This window comes from Callorhinchus milii, unplaced genomic scaffold, assembly GCF_018977255.1.
Source record: "Callorhinchus milii isolate IMCB2004 unplaced genomic scaffold, IMCB_Cmil_1.0 Scaffold8, whole genome shotgun sequence".
NCBI lineage: Eukaryota > Metazoa > Chordata > Chondrichthyes > Chimaeriformes > Callorhinchidae > Callorhinchus > Callorhinchus milii.
In genome coordinates this window covers 5,918,502-5,943,813 of record NW_024704749.1, presented here as the reverse complement: position 1 = coordinate 5,943,813, position 25,312 = coordinate 5,918,502, and the positions used below count along the sequence as shown (strand labels likewise).

General features: G+C 41.0%; 1 long non-coding RNA gene across 4 annotated transcripts in view; it reads left to right on the top strand.

Annotated features, from left to right (window-relative positions):
- Positions 1 to 25,312, top strand: part of LOC103184375 — a 43,060-nt gene that overhangs the window by 14,430 nt on the left and 3,318 nt on the right. For all 4 annotated transcript variants that reach the window (XR_006085263.1, XR_006085264.1, XR_006085262.1 and 1 more), the window contains one exon: positions 3,664 to 3,756. This is a non-coding gene — a long non-coding RNA (uncharacterized LOC103184375). The remainder of the gene's footprint in view (positions 1 to 3,663; positions 3,757 to 25,312) is intronic.

The window sequence follows — 25,312 nt, the reverse complement described above, 5'->3', positions numbered from 1 at the left end:
CCCTATAGGGGCTGTTGAAAGCATTCATCATATTGGTCAAAGTTGGAGCCAGGGCCACTCAGACACTGTGTATTCACACACAGGTAGCCTAATGATTCCATTAGGCTAGACTGCACCGTTCTGGATCACTAACCACAGGAGGAACTAACTGAAACAGGAACACTTTTACTGGCACCTTCATTTAAAGATTTCAGGGGTGGGGGGGGGTGGGGGTGTGTTTAGTTGGGGGAACAAGGGCTGGCGACTGGCAGATATACATTACCTGTGCTTCGATTAAGCAGAGTGGCAGCTTAATCCCATAAACCTTACTACAAATCCATAAAACGCTTGATTATTTTACCCTATATCCCCCCCCCCCCACCCCACCTCCCTTTTTCCCAATAAGCACTTCCTCGCAGTCGTGTCCTTTTTAACTCCTTTCTAGGGAATAAATAGCCCAAGGAAAATCCGAATGATTACAGGTTAGTTTTGAAATCATGATCACTTAATTTCAACATTTTTTAAAAAATAAAAGAAACAAACATACATCCCTTCTGGACGTTTAATCCACTCACTCCCGCTTATTTTTTTTGAATACCCATTTCAACCGTGTTATTCCGAATGTCTTTCGAAAGCTTTCTCGAAACTGTTAGATTTCAAATAGAAAGCTATTTTAAATGCTATTTAAAAAAATATCTCTCCCCCCCCCCCCCGAATATATCACTGTCAAAAGGAAACGTTTTTCCTTTGTTGTTTCGCGATTACATTGCAATGTATATTAGTGGAATTCAAATAAAATCCGAAATAAATTAGATTTTTTTTCCTAACATGAAAGAAAAGTCAGACTGACTGTCCAGACAGGGCAAATTAGCGAAATCTCAAAGCGCATTATAGATTAAAACAACGATTTACAAGTTAATACAAGTTTAAAACAACCAGTTGCTTCACTCTCGACTAAAGATGCGTAGTTTAGGGAAAAGGTACATGAGGGAAATAAAAAAAAACTTGCTTTGAACTTGATGATTAATTCGATATCCGAGAGGCAGTTAATGTCAAAATATTAATTATTGGGTAAAAATTGGGTCATAACGTGCGTTTTGCCTTTTTTGGTTACGATAAATTAAATGTTGCTATCGCGTAGAAAGAAAATATCAAAAGCCCCCAAAATTTAGCCACAGACGTTCAGCAAAAAAAAAGGTATTGAATCCATTCTTAAACGTGTAATTTTACTGTTAATTCGCGATACTGTACGCTGGTATCTGCAAAAAGAAGCGTGTGAGAACGACAGAGAAAGATTCTCAATGTAGATTTTTTTTAAATTAAATTAAACTGTGTGATTTGCAGTCAAGCAATCTAATTTATCCACAAAACACGTTTCAGTTCAGTTGCGAGATTTTGCGGGATTTGCTATGTGCTTTTCTTGTCGCTTTTCTCTGCAGCGTTTGATACGCTAGAAATAAACTTATTTGTCCTTTGCTACCAAAATCCTAGAATAAATTCAAGGTTTACTTTAATATCAAGCCTTGCGTTTTTTGATATTTCCCAGATACATATCCTTCTCCCCCCCCCCCCCCCCACACCCCGCCCCACACACACACCACCACCACAATATAGTCACAATATATATGACTTACGCAAAGTACTGTATATTCTCAACTTTATTACTGTACATATCAACGCAATTGACGCACATCCGCGTTGTTTTGGTCATTTCAATGATGCGCATCAGAAATGTGAAAAGAATAAATAACCGCAATATCTGGATTGTTTTTGTTAAAAGAAAAAAACATAAATTCTGTACCTTGAATCAAGATACATAAGTTGTGCTGTCAAATACATAATATAATACTGTATATATATGTATACATGTGAACAGGTCGAAATACAAAACAGTCTCCCAACTGTATCCCAAACAGCTAAAATCGTACAATTCGCTAAATACCTGTGAAAGAGTTGAGCGCAACATTGTAAACTATCTCGTGTGGGAATAGAAAAAAACACCCACACAAATGCAAGATATTGCGCAGTCTATTCGGAGCAACGCGTGTTAAACTTATACACTTCAAAGGTTTATTTTCATTTAATTTGAAACCGTATCCCCTGTTTTAAAAAAATACTTTGCAATGATCATTGGAATCAATCCCCCAGATATGTTTGTACCGTTCCCAATTTCCAACCTTGTTCTTCATTACAGTAGCAGTGCTATAAATTATTGCCACATCCCTATTCTTCTACACACAGGTTCTAATAATAATAATAATAATAATCCTTGCATTTGGTTATAACGCCTGATCACGTCCGTCGAGACGTCTCAAAGCGCTTCACGGAATATACGGTCACCTGAATTAACCACAGCAATGTCCCACGAACATTGAATGACCAGATTATTATTTATTATTGTCAATGGTTGCGTGGTTGAATTGCAGGTTGAATTAATTCTATTTGTTTAGCTCGACCACAGAAGTGCACACAATAAAATCTGACATTGTGGACACACTACAGGGCAGACTTAAAATGCGTTCCGTTAAGTTTTGCTGTAAGAGTTGTGATGAGGGGTGGGAGGGTGGTGGGGGGGGAATCCTATGTCTTATATGATCAACCACTTTTTCTGTAATGTCATCATCAGTTGAAATATTCAGATCGATCAGAAATTGACGAATTCCCTACGAATTGAGACACTTTTACCAAACTATCAGAAATGTTTCGCCCACAATATATACAGTCAATTCACTTTACAGCATATCCTGTGAAGTGATTTGGGACGTCTGGAAGGAGTGATAAGGCGCTGCATCAAATGCAAGGATGGTTAAAATAAAATACTGTAACATCCGAGTCTTCGAACCATCGTGTTAAGCGTTCCCAGACGTTAGCCCACGCGAAAGACGCGTTTTAAACTTTAGTTGTTGTTGCACATCCAAATAAAGTTTGAGATCCAACGTCAAGCGGTTTGTACAAGGAGTAATAATAATAATCATAATAATAATAGTAATAATCCTGGCTTTTGATGTGGCACCTGATCACGTCGTCGAGACGTCTCAAGGCGCTTCACAGAATGATGTAAAGCGAATTGACTGTGTATTTTGTGGGCTAAATTCGAGGAATGCCTGACGCATTAATATCAGGCTTATTAATGAGATCTCCCAAGCAAGGTTTAAAAGCATGTGAAAAAATCAGCAAGTAAACCAGGAAGTGTAGGAGGCTGGGCAGGTCAGTGGCTGTTTATAGTAACAGATCCCTGAAGACATTAATTATTATTTTTTGAATTTTATTTGACCATTTTATAATCCCCCCCCCCTCCGCCACACACACACACACACACACAAACTCCCCCCACCCAAAACAAAATGCCAACAACTTTGGTTCAAAATACACCCTATTAGTTTTTCTCAAGGGTGCAATGGGAAAATTGAATTGCAGATATCTCCAATGGAGGAGTGAGTGTGTGTGTGTGCGTGTGTGGTTGGGTGGGGAGGGGGGGGGGATATATTGGAATATCTCTGTTGCTCCCTACAAAAAAAGCAATCGAGTTATCTGACTAATCTAAAATCGTGTTTAAACCCATGTGTGTGTGTGTGTGTGTGTGTGTGATCCTGAGTTACAAATCTCTGTTGTTGACAAGACTATTTTCTCCCTTGTTTATGTCTCTGTGTGTGTGTGTGTGTGTGTGTGTGTGTCTGTGAACAGGGGTGTGGAAGGTGTTGAAAGACTACATCTCTAATACGGAAGATAAGCTCAGCCAGCGGTGACACGCTTCACACGCTCTCCCAACCGATAAAAGTAAGTGACTGTCTGTCTTTTCGAGCCGATAAAGTCACTTTCGTATCCTTGACTGTCTTTGGGAAGCTGTGAGCAAACACTTTTCTCAGCGACTAGGAATAGGATAAAGCTAATTTTGAGTGCGGATCAAATTAAGAACCGGCTACTTAACCCCCGCCCTCAAGGGAAAAAAAAGAAAAAAACAACGACTTATTAACCAGCACAACGATTTCAGCACCGTTTGGGTGTGTGTAAAAAAAAATAAGCTTAAATGCACACACACACACACATTATGTTGTAGTTGTTCTGGGGGAAGAGCTCAGCTGTGCAAAGCGCGCACAACAGATGAGTTGGTGCGTTAGAGTTAGTGAAGATTCTTGTAACATTACTTTGGGGAGATTTATCTTTTATCCTGGGCGGGCGGGGTGGGGGGGGAGGGGGGTGGGGGGTGGGGGGGTGTGGGGGGGTGAGAGAGAAAAACATTGCCAAAATTCCAATCGAAACAAATCATTTTCACGCCAATTTTTAAAAATATAAAATTAAGTGCTCACGCCGGTAAAGGGCACCTTGTGTCACATTACACAGTTGCAAATAACAGCTCTGAATTTTCTATACGTGTGAAACAAGCTTAATAATCATTTAAAGCACTTTCCTTCTCAATCTCTCTCTCCCTCTCTATCTATCTCCCACTCTCTCCCCATCACCTACTTGTGCATTTCAGCCCAGCCCAGGATGTGAATTAAACTGGGAAATTATATGAAAAAACAAGGAAAGCATATCATTGACAAAGAAAGAGTGAGAGGAGAAAGAGAGAGAGAGAGAGAGGAAGGAAGGAAGGAAGGAAGGAAGGAAGGAAAGAAGGAAGGAAGGAAGGAAGGAAGGAAGGAAGGAAAAAAAGCATTGGGGAATACAACTAAATGATGGGACTGAAATGAAATTGGAAAATGCTTTACTGTTCCACGCATGTCGTTGATTGAAGCTACACAGACACAAGCAATTGGTCGGCAAAACAACAAACACACACACACAACCCCAATTTTGACCAGGAAAGAGAGAGAGAGAGGGGGGGGGGGGGGAAGATCATCAAATTTAATTTGTTGTTGACTCTGACTGGAGTAAAATCGATCCTAAATTCATTTCAGCTTGTCAGAAATTCAGAGGGCTCTCTGTTCTATCAAAAAAAGAAGTCTTGAGGGTTCAATGGAGTCTTGGGAATACATGAGAGAGAGAGAGAGAGAGAGAGAGAGAAGGGGGGGGGGGGAGAGGGGGGTCCAGGGAACATGAAAAGGGCATGTCAGTTTCTGCCGGGGACACGACCATAAAAGTTGCTCGCAATTGCAACCAGCCTACAATCACCGCATTAAATTCTCACAAGCATCGCCTGTGCTTCGAATTTCTCCATCAAATATATAGCGATCGCATGTAAGAGAGAGAGAGGCAACTGTTTTTTTTTTGTTGCTAACTGTCCAGGCACTCGCTTTCTTAAGTCACTCGCCAAAGCAAAAGCAACAAGTGGCAAAAAATAACACACACACACACACACACACAAAAGCGCCACCGATATTGGACGAAATTCACGAGGGCTCACTTTTATTCCCTCTCCCAACACAGTTTCCATTTAAACTCAGTAGCACATTGCAGGGCTATCTCACGAGTTCCCAGTCTCTCTAAATCAATTGCCTTAAAAAATGTAAGTACAGTTCCCCCCCACCCCCAACACCCAACAAAAAAGTACGTTTCTCCCCACAAACCCACAGTCAATTCACTTTTCAGTAAATTCCGTGAAGCGCTTTGAGGCGACTCAACGACGTGATGAGGCGCTATAGCAAACGCAAGGATTATTATTATTATTACAATCCAACCCTCATTGCTTCGCATCTCGCTCCATCACTGTATAAGTGAGTCCTCACACAGTCCTAATGAAACGCTACGTCAACTCTAACACGTACAAAATAATAATAATAATGTAACACACGAATGGCTAATAATCCCTTTTGTTCAAAAAAAATAATATGGCCACGACTGTTTGTGGGACGCTGCTGTGCACAATTTGGCTGACCAGTTTCACCCACAAAATATTCAGTCGATTCACTTTACGGTATATTCTGTGAAACGCTTTGAGACGTCTCAACGATGCGATAAGGCACTATATCAAACGCAAGGATCATTATCATTAGTAGTATTATGATAATAGCGCACGAGATAACATTTATGATTGAGACTGGTTCGCGTTGAGATGTTTAATGAGGATGTGAAACAACCCCGAATCATTTGCAATAATAAGGTGCCCTTATTATTGTGTTTATACAGTCTGTTTTGATGATATACAGGCAATACAGCTCAGATATATATTACTTCCACGCAGCTTGGAACCGCAATATCACAATGATAATAATAATAATAATCATTGCGTCTGATATAGCGCCTTATCACGTCTTCGAGACGTCTCAAAGCGCTTCACAGAATATACTGTAAAGTGAATTGACTGTGTATTTCGTGGGCGAAACACAGCAGCCAATTGCGCACAGCAGCGTTCCCACAAACCGTTGTGGATTGACCAGTTTTACCCACAAAATATACAGTCAATTCACCAAATCAGTTTCTTAACCCAAGCTTCATGTAATCACAGTCGCCCGACCTGTTATAATAGATTGCGGAGATGTGCAGCGTTTTCTGAGGTGATAACAACAATAACCGCAATCAGCAGATTTTATTTTATTCTCAAAACAGGTAGAAAGAGAAAGAGAGAGAGAGAGAGAGATACTTGATTTGACTTTCTCTTCCATTACCCCGTCACACATACATATACACATACAAGCGCACACCTCCCCTCACAAAATAACCCCAACCAGACTAAAGAGAAGGCTGATTTGATTAGCAGTGGCCACAACCTCGCCAGACCAGTGAGTTAGTTAGTTGGAAGCCGGAGCCCTGCTAACGCGGTTTCCCCCCAATCAATTATTAACCAACAGCCGAGTGGCTCCAATGTCCAATTTATTTGATGCTTTCAATAGATTTCTGTCGCACCAGCCTTGGAGGGACGGGTGGTGGGGGGGGGGATACCAGCCTCAGGGAGTGGGAGGGGAATAGCCCAGGGGTCATCAATTTTACATTTTCTGTGAGGTGCATTTTTTAACCCATTTTTATAAAACAAATTCGGAATATGTTTATATTTATGTATTTAAAAATGCATCATTGGCAAAATAACCCTTAGGATAATATATATATAATGATGCATTACATACACACACTATATATGTATGTACGTATACACATATAGATATCGATACATATATGCATATATACTGTATATGAGTTATTTTGCCAATGATGTAATTATTGCATACATAAACACCCACTTTCGTTCCCCCCCACAAAACACACAGTCAATTAACTTCACAGTATAACCTGTGAAGCGCTTTGAGACGTCTCGAAGACCTGATAAAAGCGGTGTGCCAAATGCAAGGATTATTATCATTATCATTGTGTATATTTCACAAATTTTCGCTTGTCTCGGTTGGGTAAAATCGCTCTTTCACTTCTTGGCTACGCGTGTGTGTGTGTGTGTGTGTGTGTTGGGGGTGGAGGGGGCAGTAGAAATAGCTGTGTGCCTGATATTTACTCATCAGCGTCCACCTACAAAAGCACAGTCACCACACTTCACATTAAAAACCCTGTCAAGTCTTTTGAGTCGTGGGGTAAGGCAAATGCAAATACCGAATGCGAGTCTTGTTACATCTCCCCCCCCATCACCACACACACACACACACACTCGCTGTGGAGCTGTAAGGTGAAGCCCCCCCCCCCCCACTCCCCACACTTGTAATTTAAGAACAGACCATTCGAAGGATTATTATGGCATGAAGCTCAAGTGCAAAGCGACGTGGATTTTAACACTTGGAGAGGATTGCCATTGACACTCGGCTCACATCACTCACATCACGTCCAGTCGTTTGGTTGCATCTGTGTGGGGGTCCCGCTAAAACCTTTTTTGTTTCTTTTTGCGGCTCCCGCAAATAGATCCGCAGATCTATTCCTTCCCCACACAAAGTTGCAAATGATCTGTTTCTCTTAACAACTGTCCCCCCAAAACATGTGTCCTGTCTCGCAGAGCAGTTAAATGTCAATCACCCTCGGGATGGGAATAGAATATCGAGAGAGGTGACCATGCATTGCGATCAGGTGCCCCCGATTACATTGATTAATCGGTTCCAATCCGCTTTTTTTTAATATCGAGACAACTGTTAAACTTGCATACTTTTATATATATCTATATATATACATATCGATCGATAAAACCGCAGATTTTTATTTGACATGGACAGCGGTGCCCAATATATCGCCAGCCATTTCCACACAGTTTATATTACTCTATTTATTTTTTTAACAATATTTTAAAATAAAAGTAATTAATAAAAAAGACCACACATACACACACACATATATATATATGGCAAAACAACCTATATATATATATACATATATACTGTATGCGGGTTATTTTATATGTGTATATATATATGGGTTATTTTGCTATATTTTGCAATGGGTTATCATTTACTGTATATATATTTGTGTGTTTGCCATTAATGCATTTTATTTCATCCACTTTTTTTGTAAAGCCTTAAATCTCTTTTAACATTTCAATTCGACTTTACATTTCAAACTTGAAACTTGTCTGGCGCAAACCACGCCAAACACAAATACACACACGAATAAAAAAAACCCAGAAAAAAAAAGTGGGATGGTTACTTTTATTTGGGGAGGGGGCGTGGAGGGTGTGGAGGGGAGAGGAAAGAAAAATTAGTGGTAGCGAAGCTCTCTCTCTCTCTCTCTGTTGGTGTTTTTTTTGCATTTGAAACCCCCAGTTCATCTGAGTAAAGACAGGGGGGTTAAATTCCAGGACCGTAAAGGGGGGGACGTGGGCTTTGGGGAAGGTCAATACGAGTCTCTTTTGATCATCTTACGGGGAGGGATGTGAAACAGAGGTCACACATACTCATATCGAAAGGGTTTCGAGCAAACTGCTGTCTTTTCCGAGTCATGTAATACCTTTTTCACCTCCTCCCACGTCCTGCACTGCCACTCTCTCTCTCTCTCGCTCCCTCCCTCCCTCTCTCTCTCTCTCTCTCTCACCCCATTCCTCTCCCCCATCCAGTGTCCCGACGATATGAGTGATGTCCATTTCTTCGTGAAACATCACACAATCTGTCTCAGACGCTCAGCGAGAAAACTGAATCGCTTTAGCACTTGCAGACATAGTGTGTGTGTGTGTGTGTGTGTGAATGTTGGGCAAATAACCACTTACTTGAATAAAAATTAATCTTGTCTTTTTAATGCATTTATCTTTGATAAATCGGTACTAAATCTGATAGCGATTCGAGCTGTATCTTTTTATTTTTGGGGGGTGGGGGAGAGAGGGTAATATTACTATTCAGATCTTTGCACACTTACTAAAAACTCACTAAAACTTCTGGGGGGAGAAAGTTTCACGTTTCTTGAAATTCAGTCTGTCCTTTAAAATATATATTAAGATATATGAAAAGACACAGACACAGAGAGAGAGAGAGAGAGAAAAACCGGATGCAATCCTTCAGCCCAAACGATTGGGTTTAAGTTACTTTACGAAAGTCGCGCAGTTTTCACCAGCGTTTCAATTCGCTACGCAATTTAAGAAAAGGCGGAACATGCAACCTCACCTATTCCGACCAATGCTAAATGTGTCTGGGTGCTCAGCTTGCGCTATGCGTTCGCTAAAATGCGTGCTTCTCTGTTCATCGATTACTTAAAAAAATAATAGTAACACGACCGGCTCCCCCCCCCCCCCCCCCCACACCCCTCACCACCCCCCACCCCCCACAAAGAAAACATCAAACCAATCTTTCTCGAAATTGTAATCATTTCAACAAATGTTATTCATAAGCATCGACCAGAAAACGCAGCAAGATTCGTAAAGACGCGGCAAGCAAAGCTCGCAAACTTGCGGCTCGCTAACGAAACCCCTTAATTAGTACTGTTATTATTTTTTTTGCACCCACAGAGATATTTCCAGATACTTCGAGTGTGAAACGCTCACAGGTCAAAACGTTCACCATTTCGTTTTGCACACAGAGAGGTGTCAGGAATTTTGGGTGTCCGTTTCTGTCTGGGGAAGGGTTGGTGAAGGCGTTCAAGAGAGGGTTAAAAGAGTAAAGCTTTGGGGTAACAAGTTAGAATGAAATACATTGCATTGCATTGCCAGGAGAAAGGGGGCAGTTAAATGAAGCCCCTGCCTCTCCACAAGACAGCGAGCAATGTTTTTCTTAACAAAATGACCATCAACGTCCTGTTCTCTCCCCATGGAGATGTTTTCTTCTTATCTCAACAGAACAAGGCATAACTCACTTCATCACTCACAGCAACAACAACTTGCATTTATAGAGCGCCCTTCAATGCAGGGTAGTGTCCCAGAGCGCTTATTGGTGGTGGTGGAGCATGAGTCACCGCCCACCCCCTCTCTCCACCCCACCCCACCCCACCCCACCCAAAAAAAAAAATGAACAAGAGGGGCGCAGCAATTATTAAGACCTTTGGCACCTTTGAACTTGAAAGGCATTGTATCTCCCAGTTTGCCGGGTTGTAAGGGGTTTTAGATAGGATCAGATGTGCTGAAATGAGTGATGAGGAGTGAACTTTGCTAAGCCGGTGAAGAGTTGACAGAGGGGGGGAAAAAACTTTGACGGCGCGATGAAAAATGGTGGGCAACAAGTTTTAGCGAACGCTTTTGCAAAATGCCCCCGAGCGAATTTGCCGTTCATTCTCTCTTGCATTTTTTTTTGTACAGGTTATCAAGTCGTCAAATACCACCCCCCCAACCCCCACCCCCCGGTAAAATTCCAGTAGAAACACTTTAACTTCCTTATTATACACACTGGTTCAGTCTGTCACAGATTAAAGTTTATCGGAGGATGAAGGCGGGGAGATGGTGGCGGGGGGGGGGTGGGGGAAGGGTGGTTGGAAAAAGCCAAAATGCATTCCGAAAATTCACTTAAAAATGAAAATTTAAAAAATATTTCTCACTGGCATTTGTGTTATTACCTATTGCAATTTTTTTGTTGTATCGCGAATAACTGTACATTGTTTGATTGTCCAATCCAATTAAACGTTTGGCGAATAAATCATTTGTTTGGACTATCAAAATTATTTGTACATATTTTTTAAAAAATAAAAAAATTTTTAGGCGTGGAGTGTCTAATCTTTATATTATTAACGAAAATGTGTAACAGGCGACTGTTCCTTTATGACTTGACTCTGTAAGCACTTCGAGACGTTCCAACAACTTGCATTTGTACAGCAAGTCCGCGCACGTTGCATTTGATGGCACCAACAACAAAATTACATTTGTATAGCACCTTTCACGTTGGGAGGATGTACCAAGGCATTGAACCTCACTAAGCGTTCTGAGGATCCCTCCCCACGCGAAAATTGCTCTGTGATTGTTGTATTTCACTGGATTGTACAAATAAATCCTACAAATGTATTACAAAAATCACTCAACAACAGGGTTCCTATTTACTGTGGAGTCCTGTAGCGTATTGGTTAGAGCACTCACCTCTCAAGCGAGACGACCTGGGTTTGATTCCTGGGCGGGGCAAAATGTTAGGCAATTTTCCTTGCTCCCACACACCTCTGTTTACCCAGCAGTAAGTAGGGTCCTGGTTGTTAGTCGATTGGTGTATCGTTTTCCGGGGTAGTACTAATATTAATTTGGTCACTCAGTCCACGATTGTTTACAGGACACTGCTGTTCCCAATTGAAGATGTGATAAGGCCTATATCAAATGCAAGTATAACTATTGTTATTATTATTACTGCTAGGTAAACAGAGGCACGTGGAATAAGGAAACTTGCCTAAGGTTTTGCCATGTCAGTGAATCCAACCCGGGTCCTCTCGCTTGCGAGGTGAGTGCTCTAACCAATAAGCTACAGGGCTCCAATGCCAACAATTATTACTGATTTCTACAGATAACCAAACATACATGCCAGTAAAATAGGCTTTGAAGCTTGAAGATAGAATAGCATGGTTGAAAAGCAGCCAACAGTCTGTAAAATGGAAGTTTATTCTATTTATCAAATTGCTTGAGGTTTTTTTTCTCCAGCAGAGTGAATTTTTTCTTGCGGAGTGTTGCATTTTGACAAGTTATAATAATAATAATCTTTGCATTTGATATAGTGGCTTATCGTGTCATTGGGATGTCACAAAGCACTTCATATACTTTAAAGCGATTTGACTGTATATTTTGTTTCCTACTATTTTTTTTTAGCCAATTCACTCCCTCCCCTGCTATACAAAGACATCCATATTATTTTACTACAAATGACCTAGGGCACAGATAATAATCCTGGCATGTGATGCAGCACCTTATCACGTCAAAATATCTCAAGGCATTTTGTGTTTAACAATACAATATGATTTACATAGCGACTTTCACGTCAGAGGAAGTCTTAAAGAACGTTTAAAAGTGTAGTGACAGTGTATTTGTAGGCAAACAGGACAGCGAATTTTGCAAACAGGAATGACCGACAAATAACAACAACAACTTGCATTTATATAGTGCCGTTCACGTAGGGTAGCGACTCAGAGCACTCAAACAGCCATAGAGTGAATGTTCAATCTTATCCATGAGATTGTCGGCTTTCGTTTTACAAAATGGTGTTTGTGAGGGAGATGCAATACGAAGCCACTTTTAATGTATTGCCCTGACAGAGACAAATACGTAGTAAAGTGGGTTTAAAATAAATCACTTGTGTGGAGATTTAAGTGTGCAGATCTTAATTTGTGTAATGTTGGAGCGATCCAAATTCAGGGACCAAGTAACACTATATTATTCTTAGTTTTAGACGTGAAAGCTGTGTCCGCTTTATTAATGTGTATAATGCCTTTCCCACTGATTCCCCAACTCTCTCTCTTCGCAACTTAAGTTCAGTTATTGACTCAGTACACTCACTTAACGTGATTTGATACCTTAAAACTGTCATTCTGTTTGCCATTTCTTAAAGTTGTCAACAGTTGACTGGTAGCTCAAAACAACAAATGTTTCTGGATTTCTCCCAACTAGGCAACCGAGCTGACCTTTTAAATAATTAACTAATTCATTACTAATTAATTAATAACATAAATAAGCCTTAAAAGATAAAGAAAGAGACCTTTCAGGTACTGCTTTTTATTCTTCTCTGTGATGCTTTACTGTAAATAAGTGGTTGGTAATAATAATCCTTGCATTTGATATAGCGCCTTATCACATCTTCGAGATGTCTCAAAGAGCTTCATAAAATATATTGTAAAGTGGATTGACTGTTTGTGGGCGAAACTTGGCCGCCACCCCACACAACAGTGTCCCTTAAACAGTCGTGGATTGAGTGACCACATTTTTGAATTGATATTTGGAATTGCAGACAATACACACGCATATTACATTTATCGCTTTATCGACTTCAGCTATCTGATGAATAAATAACAGGAAATAAATACACAAATTCAGCCAGATCTGGTGATAAGTTGTGGAAATCCAGCTGAGAATCAGCGGTTGACCAAACATCCCTTTAAACCCTTTAAACTTTAAAGGGATGGTAATGTGTCTAAAATTTGCTTGAAATCTGCCAGGAAGTAAACATATTAAATCCACAACTTTAATCACAATATTGAGTGACTCACCCCTCCCCACACATATCTTTGATAACCGTACTGATCTTCAGTATATTCTATTATACTAACTATTCAATAACTTGTAACGTTCTGCTGTTACCTTTTTTCACAATACAATAAATCCAGCCAACATTTGTCACTGTAGTTCATCGCATTGTTTGTTTCACGCCTGGCAGTAACATTTAATAATAATAATCCTTGCATTTCATATCACATGGAAGTCTCAAAGAGCTTCTTGGACTATACTGTAAAGTGGAGTGACTGTGGAATTTGTGGATGAATATCCTTGGCAAACCATATTATTATTGGTATTATTATTATTATTTATTAATGCAATCATTAATTAATTAAATAGAAATAATTACATTTTATTATTATTATGTGAATGATGCGTACTTTTGATTCGTATGATTGTAGAAATACGATTCATCTTCAAGCTCCCTCAGAGCAAATCTTGCAATTTTTTTGCTTAGAAAAAAACCACTTATTTATTCATCCTGTGGACTAATGATATTTTTGTCAATGTTCTTCAAGGGCTAGTCATTTCTAACCCCGTTGTTGTACACGCAAGAATATCCTTCAGTGCAACAAGGCAAGCTCCCTGCCACTTAATAACTCCCTCCCTCCCTCCCCAAACCATATATTTGCTCACAGATAATGTGGGTTATGGTTTTTGTTGACTGCTATAATGGGAGAGAGAAAAAAATCCCATTAAAAATTATTGTCAACCAAATACGCCAAAGCTGTTTCCTAAATGGTCTCTGTGCTTTATGCCAGAGTGAATGAAGCAAATCATTAAGCGATGAAGCATAACGACTTACATTTACGTAGTGCCTTTCATGGAAACATAGAAACAGGAGTAGGCCATTCAGCCCCTCGAGCCTGTTCTGCCATTTTGTAAGCGAGGCTGATCTGTACCTCAACTCCAGTTACCCGCTTTTGTTCCATTTTGTGTATGACAAAGCTTCGAAGCTCAGAATGAGATTTATTAGAAATAAATACGATTAGAATAATAATCCTTGCTTTTATTACAGCGCCTTATTGCACTAAAACATCTCAAATTTCATCCCGTAAAACATCTCACAAAATATACGTCCCACAAAACATCCCACAAAATACATAATCACTGCACTTTACTCACTTCACTGTAAGTCCTGTGATGTGCTTTGCAACATCCTTTCGATGTGTATTTACATTGCAGCCAACGTACCTGCAGCGACGTCTCACAAAGAACTAGTAGATGAATGAGTAAGATAAGCAAAATCTGAATATCGAACCACTTTCTCCATTAAAAATATCATTCTTTCAAAACACATGGATTCAAACCAAAGAGCTGGATGATGGATACTCACTGCAGTGAAAGAGCATTGCATTGGGAGACTTATTTCTACCCAACAGGCTATTTGTACAACACTTGACATGCACCTAAAATAATGTAATGCTTGCATTTGATATAGTGCCTTATCACATTTTCACAGAATACACTGTAAAGTGAATTGATTGTATATTTTGTGGGCAAAAAGTGGCAGCCAATTTCACATAGCAGTATCCCACAAACTGTCATGGATTGATTGACCAAATTACCAAATTTATTTTTATATTAACTTTTTTTTAAGGGTTTATTATACCTGAAAATGATCCACCAATTGACTAACAACTGGGTTCTTATTTATCACCAGGTAAACAGAGGTATGTGGAGTAAGGAAACTTGCCTAAGGTTTCACCCCACCTGGGAATCAAATCTGGGTCCTCTCGCTTGTGAAACGAGTGCTCCAACTAATACACTACAGGATTCCATTGATATTACAAAATATCACTGCCCTGTTCTCCCCACCCTACACCCTTCCCCTTCACAAATACAATCTGTGGCTTGTTCAGGGTCAATTGGAAATATCATACTGATGTCAAAATATAGCGTTGAGAACATTCTGCAAGGAGTGTCAGTGTTAAGTGGTGCTGCAGCTGAGAATTCAGCTGAAGCAGTGTGATGCATCATGTAGATTTAGTGCTTAAGGGCATTTGCAATTTCCCCAAATAGTGTTTGAAATTCCGAGTGGTGTTTTATTTTCTACTACGGTCCATACTGTTGAAAGCATTTCATGGCCTGCATTTGGAAGGCACAAAGTTGTGTTCACAAGCTCATTACATATGCTAATGTTTGATATTTGTCAACAGCTGTTCAGCATCAGTCATACAATAATATGGTTTTATGCTTGTGTGGGAACAAATGCTACCTGCGCCTAATGTGTGTCAGAAGATTGTGGGATCAAGCCCCACATCAGGAATTGGAATCACATAGTCTAAGCTGACTTTCCAATGCTGAGGTTGTGTTGCATTGTCGGAGGTGCCGTTTTTCAGATGAGATGTTATTCAGATGACATCCGTCTGCCTATTCAGGTGGATGTTAAATATCACATGGCACTATTCGAAAAGAGAAGGGAGATTCCCTCTTCCGATGTCCTGGCCAACAATCCCCCCAAATAAACTTGGTCACTCACCCCATGGCTGTTTGTGGGACACTGCTGTCTTTAAAAAGATTGTCAAAGATGCTCTAAGATGTTACATAAATAGAGTAAATCTCTATCCAGGTAGAATTTCTCCCCTTGGGTAAGTTGGTATTCATAAGAAACAGCAGCAGATATGATTGTGTCCAATTTCTGAATGCCTTTACCACCTTGTCGCACCCAATCCTTCGCCCACAAATATACGGTCAATTCACTTTCCAGCATATTCTGTGAAGCGCTTTGAGACATCTAGAAGCCGTGAAAAGCGCTATATCAAATGCAAGGATGATTATTATTATTGTTATTATTATTATTATCTTTGTACCTAAACTACTCCCTCTGCTCTGCTATTTCTGAATGTATTGGTGTCAGAATCAACACTTCTGACTGAGATGAATGCACAAATGTCCTGATAGCTTGGTCTGATCAATAATGTTCTCCTATGCTTTTACATTCCTAGACTTTAACAAGCGTGATTTTGTGTCACCAGCTTGCTAAAAGCTTTCCAATGGACCGCGACATGAACACATTGACAAATGCCAATCCAATCTGTATTGTTACGTCTTCGAGAATATCACTTATTCCCACTCAAGCCTTCCTTTACCTTCACTGTAAATCAGAATGTTGGCAGCCAATTTGCACACAGCAATGTCTTGCAAACAGCCTTGAGATGTTAAACCCTGTTCAAGCGAACGTCACAGATCTCACGGCACTGTTCGGAAAGAGAGGGGAATTTCACTCAGTGTCCGAGCTAACAATTCTTCAGATAAAAATCGGTCACTCAATCAATGGATGTTTGCAGGACTTTGCTGTGCTCAAATTTTCTGCTGCATTCGCCAACAAAATACTAAGTCACTGCAATGTACAATAAATGCTTTGAGACATTTTGTTGACGTGATATAGTGCTAGTAAAGACTTGTAAGGATTACAAACCAAAGTGTTCTGGCTGTGCAATGGTTAACTGCACTTCGCACTGCAGGTGCAATAACAGTTGCCAAATATCAATTCATCTCTTTGTAAAGACAGCGACTTTAATGTGGGAAATAATACTGTGATTTATCGTGCCCTGTATGTATGTGTGCATACGAACAGAGAGAAGAACTGCAAATGGGAAGATTAGAAGCATAAAACTCATGTTGTATGTCGAATAATCATAATATACTACTACTGATAATAATAATAATAAGGATCTTCACATTTGATATAGTGCCTTTCAAACCCAACACAGCACAATCCACATCTTTGAATCTTTCCCAATATCTGCTCTCTGGCCTTGTCAGCTCCACTCTCCACAAGCTCCAGACAATTCAGAACTCTGCAGCTCGCATCCTCTCCCGCAGTCGACGCCGTTAGGCCAGCTCCCTCTGTTCCCCATGGATCAAATACAAGATCCTCGTCCTTACCTTCAACTTCCTCCACCACCTTGTCGCACCTAATCTTTGCACCCAATCTACTCCCTCTGCTCCGCTAACTCTGACCTGCTTAATTTCCCGCTTTGCTACCTATGCTCTAGCTTCAGTGGGTGGGATTTGCCCCGCTTTTCCCCTCCGCTTTCTTCATTGCTCTTCCGAAATCCCTCTGCCTCACCTGCTCCCCATCTGCCTTCCAAACCCATCTGAAGACCTATCGCTCTGCAACCAGACACCTCTCACCCTCCCCCATATCCCCAGCTTCGTCCCGAGTGTAAGGCAAGTGTAAATTATTTGTTGTGCTCAGTAGCAGTTATTTGCAACAATCAGGGTGTTCCCTTACAGTTAGTGTGTGGCATTTGACTTGATAAAAAGATATTGATGCAAAACAGTGTCCGACTGTTAATTGGAGGCTGGCACACACATATTTATGATAAATTTCACTTGTTGAGTTATAGAAATCACTAAATGACAGCCCCAATGGATTTACCCAGCAGAACAATCTGAAATATGGTTGGCATATACAGCATATAGTTTGGGACATGACATGTAAATGCGACTGCCAGGATGGTGCAACGCAAACTGGATGGACCTTGGTCTTCTTCTGTCCAGCAAACTCTTATGTTCTTACTTGTCTTCTTGACGAGAGAATTGCCAATCCCTATAGCAGTCGAAGGGCTAATTTGTAAATTGCCGTTTCTCGGGGGAAGGGAGGGGGAGGAATAAAAAATAGCAAAGGCACTAAATGGATTAAAAATGACATTTACTGTGAAATTCTTGTTTGGTGGCATTTTATGGGAGATGGGGAAGTCGTTAGCAAACTCAGGCCCAACCAAAATGTGTGGCTCCAAGGCACACACCAATAGTAATTAGATTGGTCAGTCTTGACTTTCTGATGTCTCGACTGCAGTCTCCAGGTTAAAGTGTTAAGAATCCTGAATGCTGTGCGGCAACCAGACTTAACAGATGATCGCGATAATATTACGGGCGTCTCTGTGGGAGGACATAGCAGATGTTTTTTTTCTGATGAGCATTCTAATGGGTTGTCTCTCTCTCTCTTTCTCTCTCTGTCTCGCTTGCTCCCTTTCATTTTCTGGCCACTGGGCAACATGGTGTTTCTCTCTTGAGGAATGTTTGACCTTGAAGTACGCAGGCTCCTCAGGGAAATTTACTGGTCAGCACAGGCGCAAGGTAGAAAGTGGCATCAGTGGGCGCGGAAAATAAATGATCGCCCTCCGCGTCATCAGGGTGGTGCTGACATTCACTTCCTGCTCTGTGCACGCACATTTAAATCTTACCATAAAATAATTCTTGCATTTGACATGGTGCCTTTCACGTCAGGGGCACATCTCATTTATATAGCACCCCTTCACGTCAGGGTAGTCTCCTGGAGCAAAAGCGTGAAGGGCACTATACAAATAACGAGTTGTTGTTGTTGTCGTATCTCAAAGCACCTCGCAGGATTTTCTAGCGACCGTATAGCTTGTAGGAGGATATTTGCAGCGATGTGTCCCCCGAACAGCCGAGAAGTGACATTTTTTTTGAACTTATCTCTTCTTCTCTGCTTTTGCTCAACCTACATATGAACGTGAACAACTCCTTGCATTTGATACAGTGCTTTATCACGTTTCAGCGTGCTTCACAGAATTTATTGCAAAGTGTAGTGGCTGTGAACTTTGTGGGCGAAACGCGGCTGTCAGTTGCGCACAGCAGAGTTCAACCTCCTTGCATTTGTTTGCATCAAGTTCCAAGCAAGAAACTCAAAATAAAAAGCAGCTCGGCTTTGAGACTGTTGTTTACAAACACAAACAACTCATTGGTGCCTTATAGATCAAACTTTTCTTGAGTCTCTTATGATTAAACAGCAGTGATTGATGGAGCCCAGAAAAACAGTCATTAAATGTTTCCTTCGCCCACACAACAGAACAGGGAACGTTTTTCGAACAGGGTATTTTTTTTTAGCTTGATTTCTGCTTCTCATAAACAGTCGTCTTCTATTTCTTTGCACACTTAGCCTTTTTAGGTTTCAAGTGCCACAGTTACGCAAATTATGATGGAGAAGGGCGTGAAGGAGAGATCACATGTCAGGCTGATTCAGTAGGTAGCACACCCGCGTTTTGCGACACAAGGTTGTGGGTTTAGGGCCTGCATTAGGAGCTCGTGGTCTAGGCTGACATTCCAGTGCCGTGTTGGAGGAGTTCTGCAATGTCAGAGGGGCTTGAGGATGAGACACTAAAATTGAGGTGCCTTTTAAATAATAATCCTATAATAATCCTTGCATTTGATCACGTCTTCGAGGCATCTCAAAGCGGTTCGCAGAATACACTGTAAAGTGAAGTGACTATGTATTTTATGGGTGAAACGCGGCAGCCAATTGCGCACAGCAGCGTCCCACAAACAGTCGTGGATTGAGTGACCAAATTTTTATTTTTTTTGAAGAACCAATCACGCGATTTGAAAAGCAGTGTTTTGTTATTAAACTAATCTGATAATTCATCTCAAATTAGTTTGGTAACCGTTTGGTTGTTTGTGGGCCTTGGCCTGCCGAGTTGGCCAGTCACCACACTACACTACACAGAAAAAGGTGCGTGAAACGCTTTGAGATGTCTTTGTGTAATATAGCGTTAAGTGTTAAGCGTTAAGCAATCAAGCATAAGGTTTCAAAATACCAATATTTGATTCGAAAAAAACTCAGCATTATCGCTGGAGAGAGATAAGACACTCTGCAATAGGTGATTTACATAGGTCTCGGTTAATTTAGTTGAAGTTTGCATTTCATACATCTGACAAGTTCCTTGATTGCCAACAAACTGACAGGCGAGGTTTGGGTATGTAAGAATAGCCAACTGACAGGTATTTTTTNGCAAAATATAATCCTCTGCCCCGTTCACACATGCAAATAAACTTAACTGAAAGACTCGCTCCACACAAGAATGTCTCCCGACAAACAGCGCTTTAGGATCCAGCTTTAGTGTTCTTGATCCTAAATCAAGCGAAATCTGAAACCGAGCCTCGTTTAAACAAACAAAATTCACCAGCGTATTCGAGAGGGAATTAGATTGCGTTTTGGCAAAGAATATGGATAAGAGCTTGCAGGCTAGAAAGGGCAATGGAGTTCAGTTTCAGCAATGATACCTCTTAATTGTGAATTGCTATTTTAAGGGGTTGGGATTTTGTTTGGGAAATAAATAGGTCCGATAGGGTTGGGGGGTGGGGAGGCCTCAACGTACAAAGCAGTAAGTTGACCGTTCGGAGATAAAAGTTGATTGAAATACTTCACCACTTGATGGAATAATAGCCAGCCCACTTATTTTGGAAAGAAGAAAAATAACGGTGGGGAAGTGCATGATAAAGTGAGAAACTTGGGTGAGAAAGTGCAACGACTTTGACAATGATGTGCATTGTCAGATCGCCTCACTTGGTAGCACTCTTGCCTTCGGGTCAGAAGGTTGTAGGCTCAAGTCCCCACGTCAGGACTTGAACTCATTATGCATGCTGATAATCCAGTGCAGTAATGGTGATGGTGGTCATGGGAGAGGAAGCGATCCATTGTCCTGTAGAGCACTACATTGTAGTGGTTAGAGCACTCGCACCGCAAGCAAGAGAACCTGGGTTTTTGATTCCTGGGCAGGGCAAACCCTTGAGCAAGTTTCCTTACTCCACATGCCTCTGTTTAACAAGCAGTCAGTAAGAACCGGTTGTTAGTCGATTGAGGGATCACTATCCGGGAGTAATAATCCCTTCAAATAAATAAACTAAAATAATTTGGTAACTCAATCCACGATTGTTTGTGGGACACTGCTGTGTACAATTGGCTGTCGCGTTTCGCCCATAAAATATACAGTCAATACACTTTACAGTATATTCTGTACAGAGTTTTGAGATGTCTCAATTATGTGATAAGGCACTTTATCAAATGCAAGGATTATTATTATGATTGTTATAAAATTAGATGCAAACCGCGAATCTCAAGCAATTTGTGTTTCACAGAAATCATGTCTGACGGTCCAGACTGTTCGAAATACAATGCCCTCAGGCTCATATATTGTATTAATAACATGTGGGTATTAGATTTGCCTAAGCCACTGGGCACTCCTGTCAGACACGTCTAAGGAAGAGCAATCATAGTCTGTACATGTGACACAGCACCTTTCAAGTTGGGAGGACATTTCAAAGTGCACTTCACAAGATTTGCTGGAAAGTAGCAACTGCGTATTTTGCAGGAGAACATGTCAAGCAGTTTGCATTCACTAATGTCCCACAAACAGCCAAGAAAGTGAATAAATAATATTATCTTGCGGGAGGGGGTTGTGGGTCATGACATCCCTTCAAAGAAATAATAATAATAATAATAATAATTTGGTACTCAGTCCATAACTGTTTGTGGGACATTGCTGTGCGCCATTGGTTGTTGTGTTTCGCCCACAAAATATACACTTTACAGAATATTCTATGAAGTACTTTGAGATGTCTCAACGACATGATAAGGTGCTATATCAAATGCAAGGATTATTATTATTATTACTTCGATTATTATGAATATTTATAGTAGTTGCTGCTACCCACCAACACTCATGACATGTTCATGCGACTGCCAGGATGGTGGAAGGTGAACTGGATGGACCTTGGTCTTCTTTAGTCTCACAATTCCTATGTTCTTAGGTTCTTATGAATTGTTATTATTGTTAACCTGAATTCATGGTGCACTGTTTGAGCCGTGTGAAAAAACTGATGCTTGATTTGCATCAAAGAAAACGTTGGTTGAAATGCAATAAAAAGTGAGCCTGGCATTTTCAGCAAAACGATAGCTATGTCAACAAAGTCATTGGCTATATTGAGGTGCTGGCCCCGTCTAGTTGAAAAATGTCTATTGTGCTGACTGGCTTTCTCGTAGTACCTGACATTTGGTTTGTTCAGACCTTGAATTTGTGGGGCAGACAGAGAATAGGAGCTTCTCAATTCATTGCTAATGGGTTGCTGACGTCAGGACATCAACTCACAGTCTAGACTGATGCTCCAATGCAGCATTAGGGTAGCACTGCACTGTTTGTGGCACCATCCTTTGTATGAGACGTTAAACCGAGTTCCCCATTTGTGCCCGTTCAGGTGGATGTTACACATCCCATGCCACTATACAAAAAGAAAAGGGAGTTTCTCCTGGTGTCCTAGCCAACAAATTCCCCCTCCCCCTGTCTCTCCCCCAAGATAAAATTGGTTAATCACTTCACTGCCGTTCATAGAACATTGCTGCGTGCAAATTGCTGCCCTCAAATACACAGCCAACTATACTTCACAGCAAAGATTTTAACACATCTTAACGAAGTTATAAGGCACTGACTCAAATGCCTGTATCTTTGTCTGACACTCAGTTTGAAACCTGTGCTCGTTTGAACTCGCCAAGCCATTGAATTAGATTTTAAGCACACTAACCTTTACATTGTGTCAGTCAATGAAGATTTTTTTTCTTAAACATTGCAAACCTCTCCACAGCATGAATTATTTTCTCTCTTGGAAACATCCGCCTTTACTTTGGAAATCAGGATAAATGGGAAAACATAAAAATGAGTTCAGGTCAAACGTGACAGGAATGAAGTAACTAACATTCAGGTGCAACATTTAGTTGAAGCATGAGCAACCGAGACTATACGGAAAAAAAGGGGGAAAAAAATTGGAAACTTTCAAACAATATCAAATCAACGTTTTGTAATGTACTTGTCGCAAGGAATAAGGGAAACTAAGTGAAACTCAAGTAGGATGCTTGAAATTGTTGAAATTAAATTTGAAATTAAATTTGCTCTGCTATCACTGATCAGCGCTTTCGCAATCGTGATCGCCAACTATTGTCTCCAAAAGAATGTACTCCCAATTCCCTTTCATTGTTTCTGGAGTGCTGTAGCCTAGTGGATAGCGCACTCGTCTCACAAGCTTGTTTGATTCCTGGACAGGGTGAAACCTTAGGCAAGTTTCCTTACTCCGCACACCTCTGTTTACCTAGCAGTAAGTAGGAACCCGGTTGTCAGTTGATTGACGGTTCGCTTTTTGGGGTTAATAATCCCTCCCCCCCAAAAATAATAATTAGGTCACTCAATCCACGACTGTTTGTGGGCATTACTGTTCGCAATCGGCTGCCGCATTTTTGTTCATTTCTCTTGACAGTCTTACCAATTTCTTAGCCTCTATGGATGAGCTTCCCAATTCAGTGCCACTGACAGTGTCAAGCAACGAGCATGCACATCTGTGTTGTGGACTGCTGCCCACTGAGAGATTATTTCTGATGAACCGGCTGAGTTGTGGTTTGGCGGATGGAACGCGATGATAGTTTTGACTGATTAAGTTTCAGCTTTCGCTGTGGAGCGAGACCAGAGAAGGGGACACAGAAGTACGTTGAAGATTGTCAAATTGATAAGGTAGAAAAAGCATTGAGAGTGGCGTAAAGAGGGGAGAAATACATACAGATACACGCAAACATAGCTCTCAGTGTTTGGGTGTCAGCCTGGCCTAGTTGGTAGAAGCACTCTAGCCTCTGAATCAAAAGGCTTTAGATCCCCTCCTCCACTGAAACTTAGAGCTCACAGTCAAATGTGGCACCCGAACTGTATTGTCATGGCTGCCGTCCTTTGGATGAGATGTTAAACTGAGATCCCGTCTCTGCCTGTGGACTGTTCAGGTGGAACGTTAACGATCCTGTGACCCTATTCGACAAGCGAAGGGAGTTTGCACATGTATGAGGACGTGCCGACAGTAACCCAGATAAAGGAAAAATTGGTCATTCACGTCGTGGTTGTGTGCGGAGCGTTGCTGTGTGCAGATTGTCTGTAGCAGTCGCCCACAAAATACACAGTCACTGCACTTGATAGTGAATCACACAAAGAGCGTTGAGATGTTCCGACGACAAGGTACAGTGTCAAGTACGAGGCATATTGTTATTAAGATTATTGAAAGCTTTCTGGAACAAATGCTTCTTTCAATTCACATCTTTTCCTTTTGATCCCGTTATAGAGATATCTCAGTCGGGAGAGACAGGGGGGACGGGGGTGGGGAGAGGAGCTATCGATCTCACTTTAAAGATTGTTTTGCTTGTGTGTTTAAACCTTTAAATTCAATAATTCAATTGCATCCGGATGCCCACCAACCCCCCCACCCCACCCCCCCGGGAGAGACATTGCATGCAGTACGTGGTTTGTTCATTCAGGATCAGCCTGTTTCTTGCCACTCTCTTTCTTGCTTCCCATCTGGAAGAATCATTAAGGAACCAAAAATTTTTCACTTTTTCAACTAAACAGCGGCAGCAGGTAGCTGTACCTCTGGAAGGGCTCAAGTTGATAAGTGAGGAGGTACTCTTTGACCTGTTTTGCATTGGCTCACGGCTTGAGTACATTTGTAAGCATGTCTGGTTATGTTTTGAGGCTCTTTTTGTCATGCAAATTTCGCTCGCTTGCTCAGGGGATAGAGAGTGTGGAATTCGACTTGTTGGCGTGTGTGTGTGTGTGTGCGGGGGGAGGGGGGGGGGAGGGGGTGGGGTGGGGACCTTTGTGCATTAATCTCTCTGCAATATCCCTTTGCATGACAGCAGAGTGCCCTCAGTTCATTCTGCCAAAGTTGTTCCCTTGTTCACAAGTACTTTGCAGACTGCTGCACCACATGATTGAAACAACATAGCCCCAAGCGATTACCAACCATTGATCGGTTGAAGCACATAGATCTCAGAAGTGCAACAGCAGGGTCCACACTTTCACTTCCATTGCAACAATAATACTAATAATAATAATTTAATATAGTTTTATTATGTTTTTGAGATGCTCAAAGCGCTTCACGTGATATACTGCAAAGTGGATTGACTATATTTTATGGCTGAAACGTGGCAGCTAATTATAATTGGGCCCAGCAGTGTCCCACAAGCAGTCATGGATTGAGTGACCACATTTTTTATTTTTTTTAACATATTGTCACTTTGTTTGCCTTGCCTTTTGCAGCAGTGAA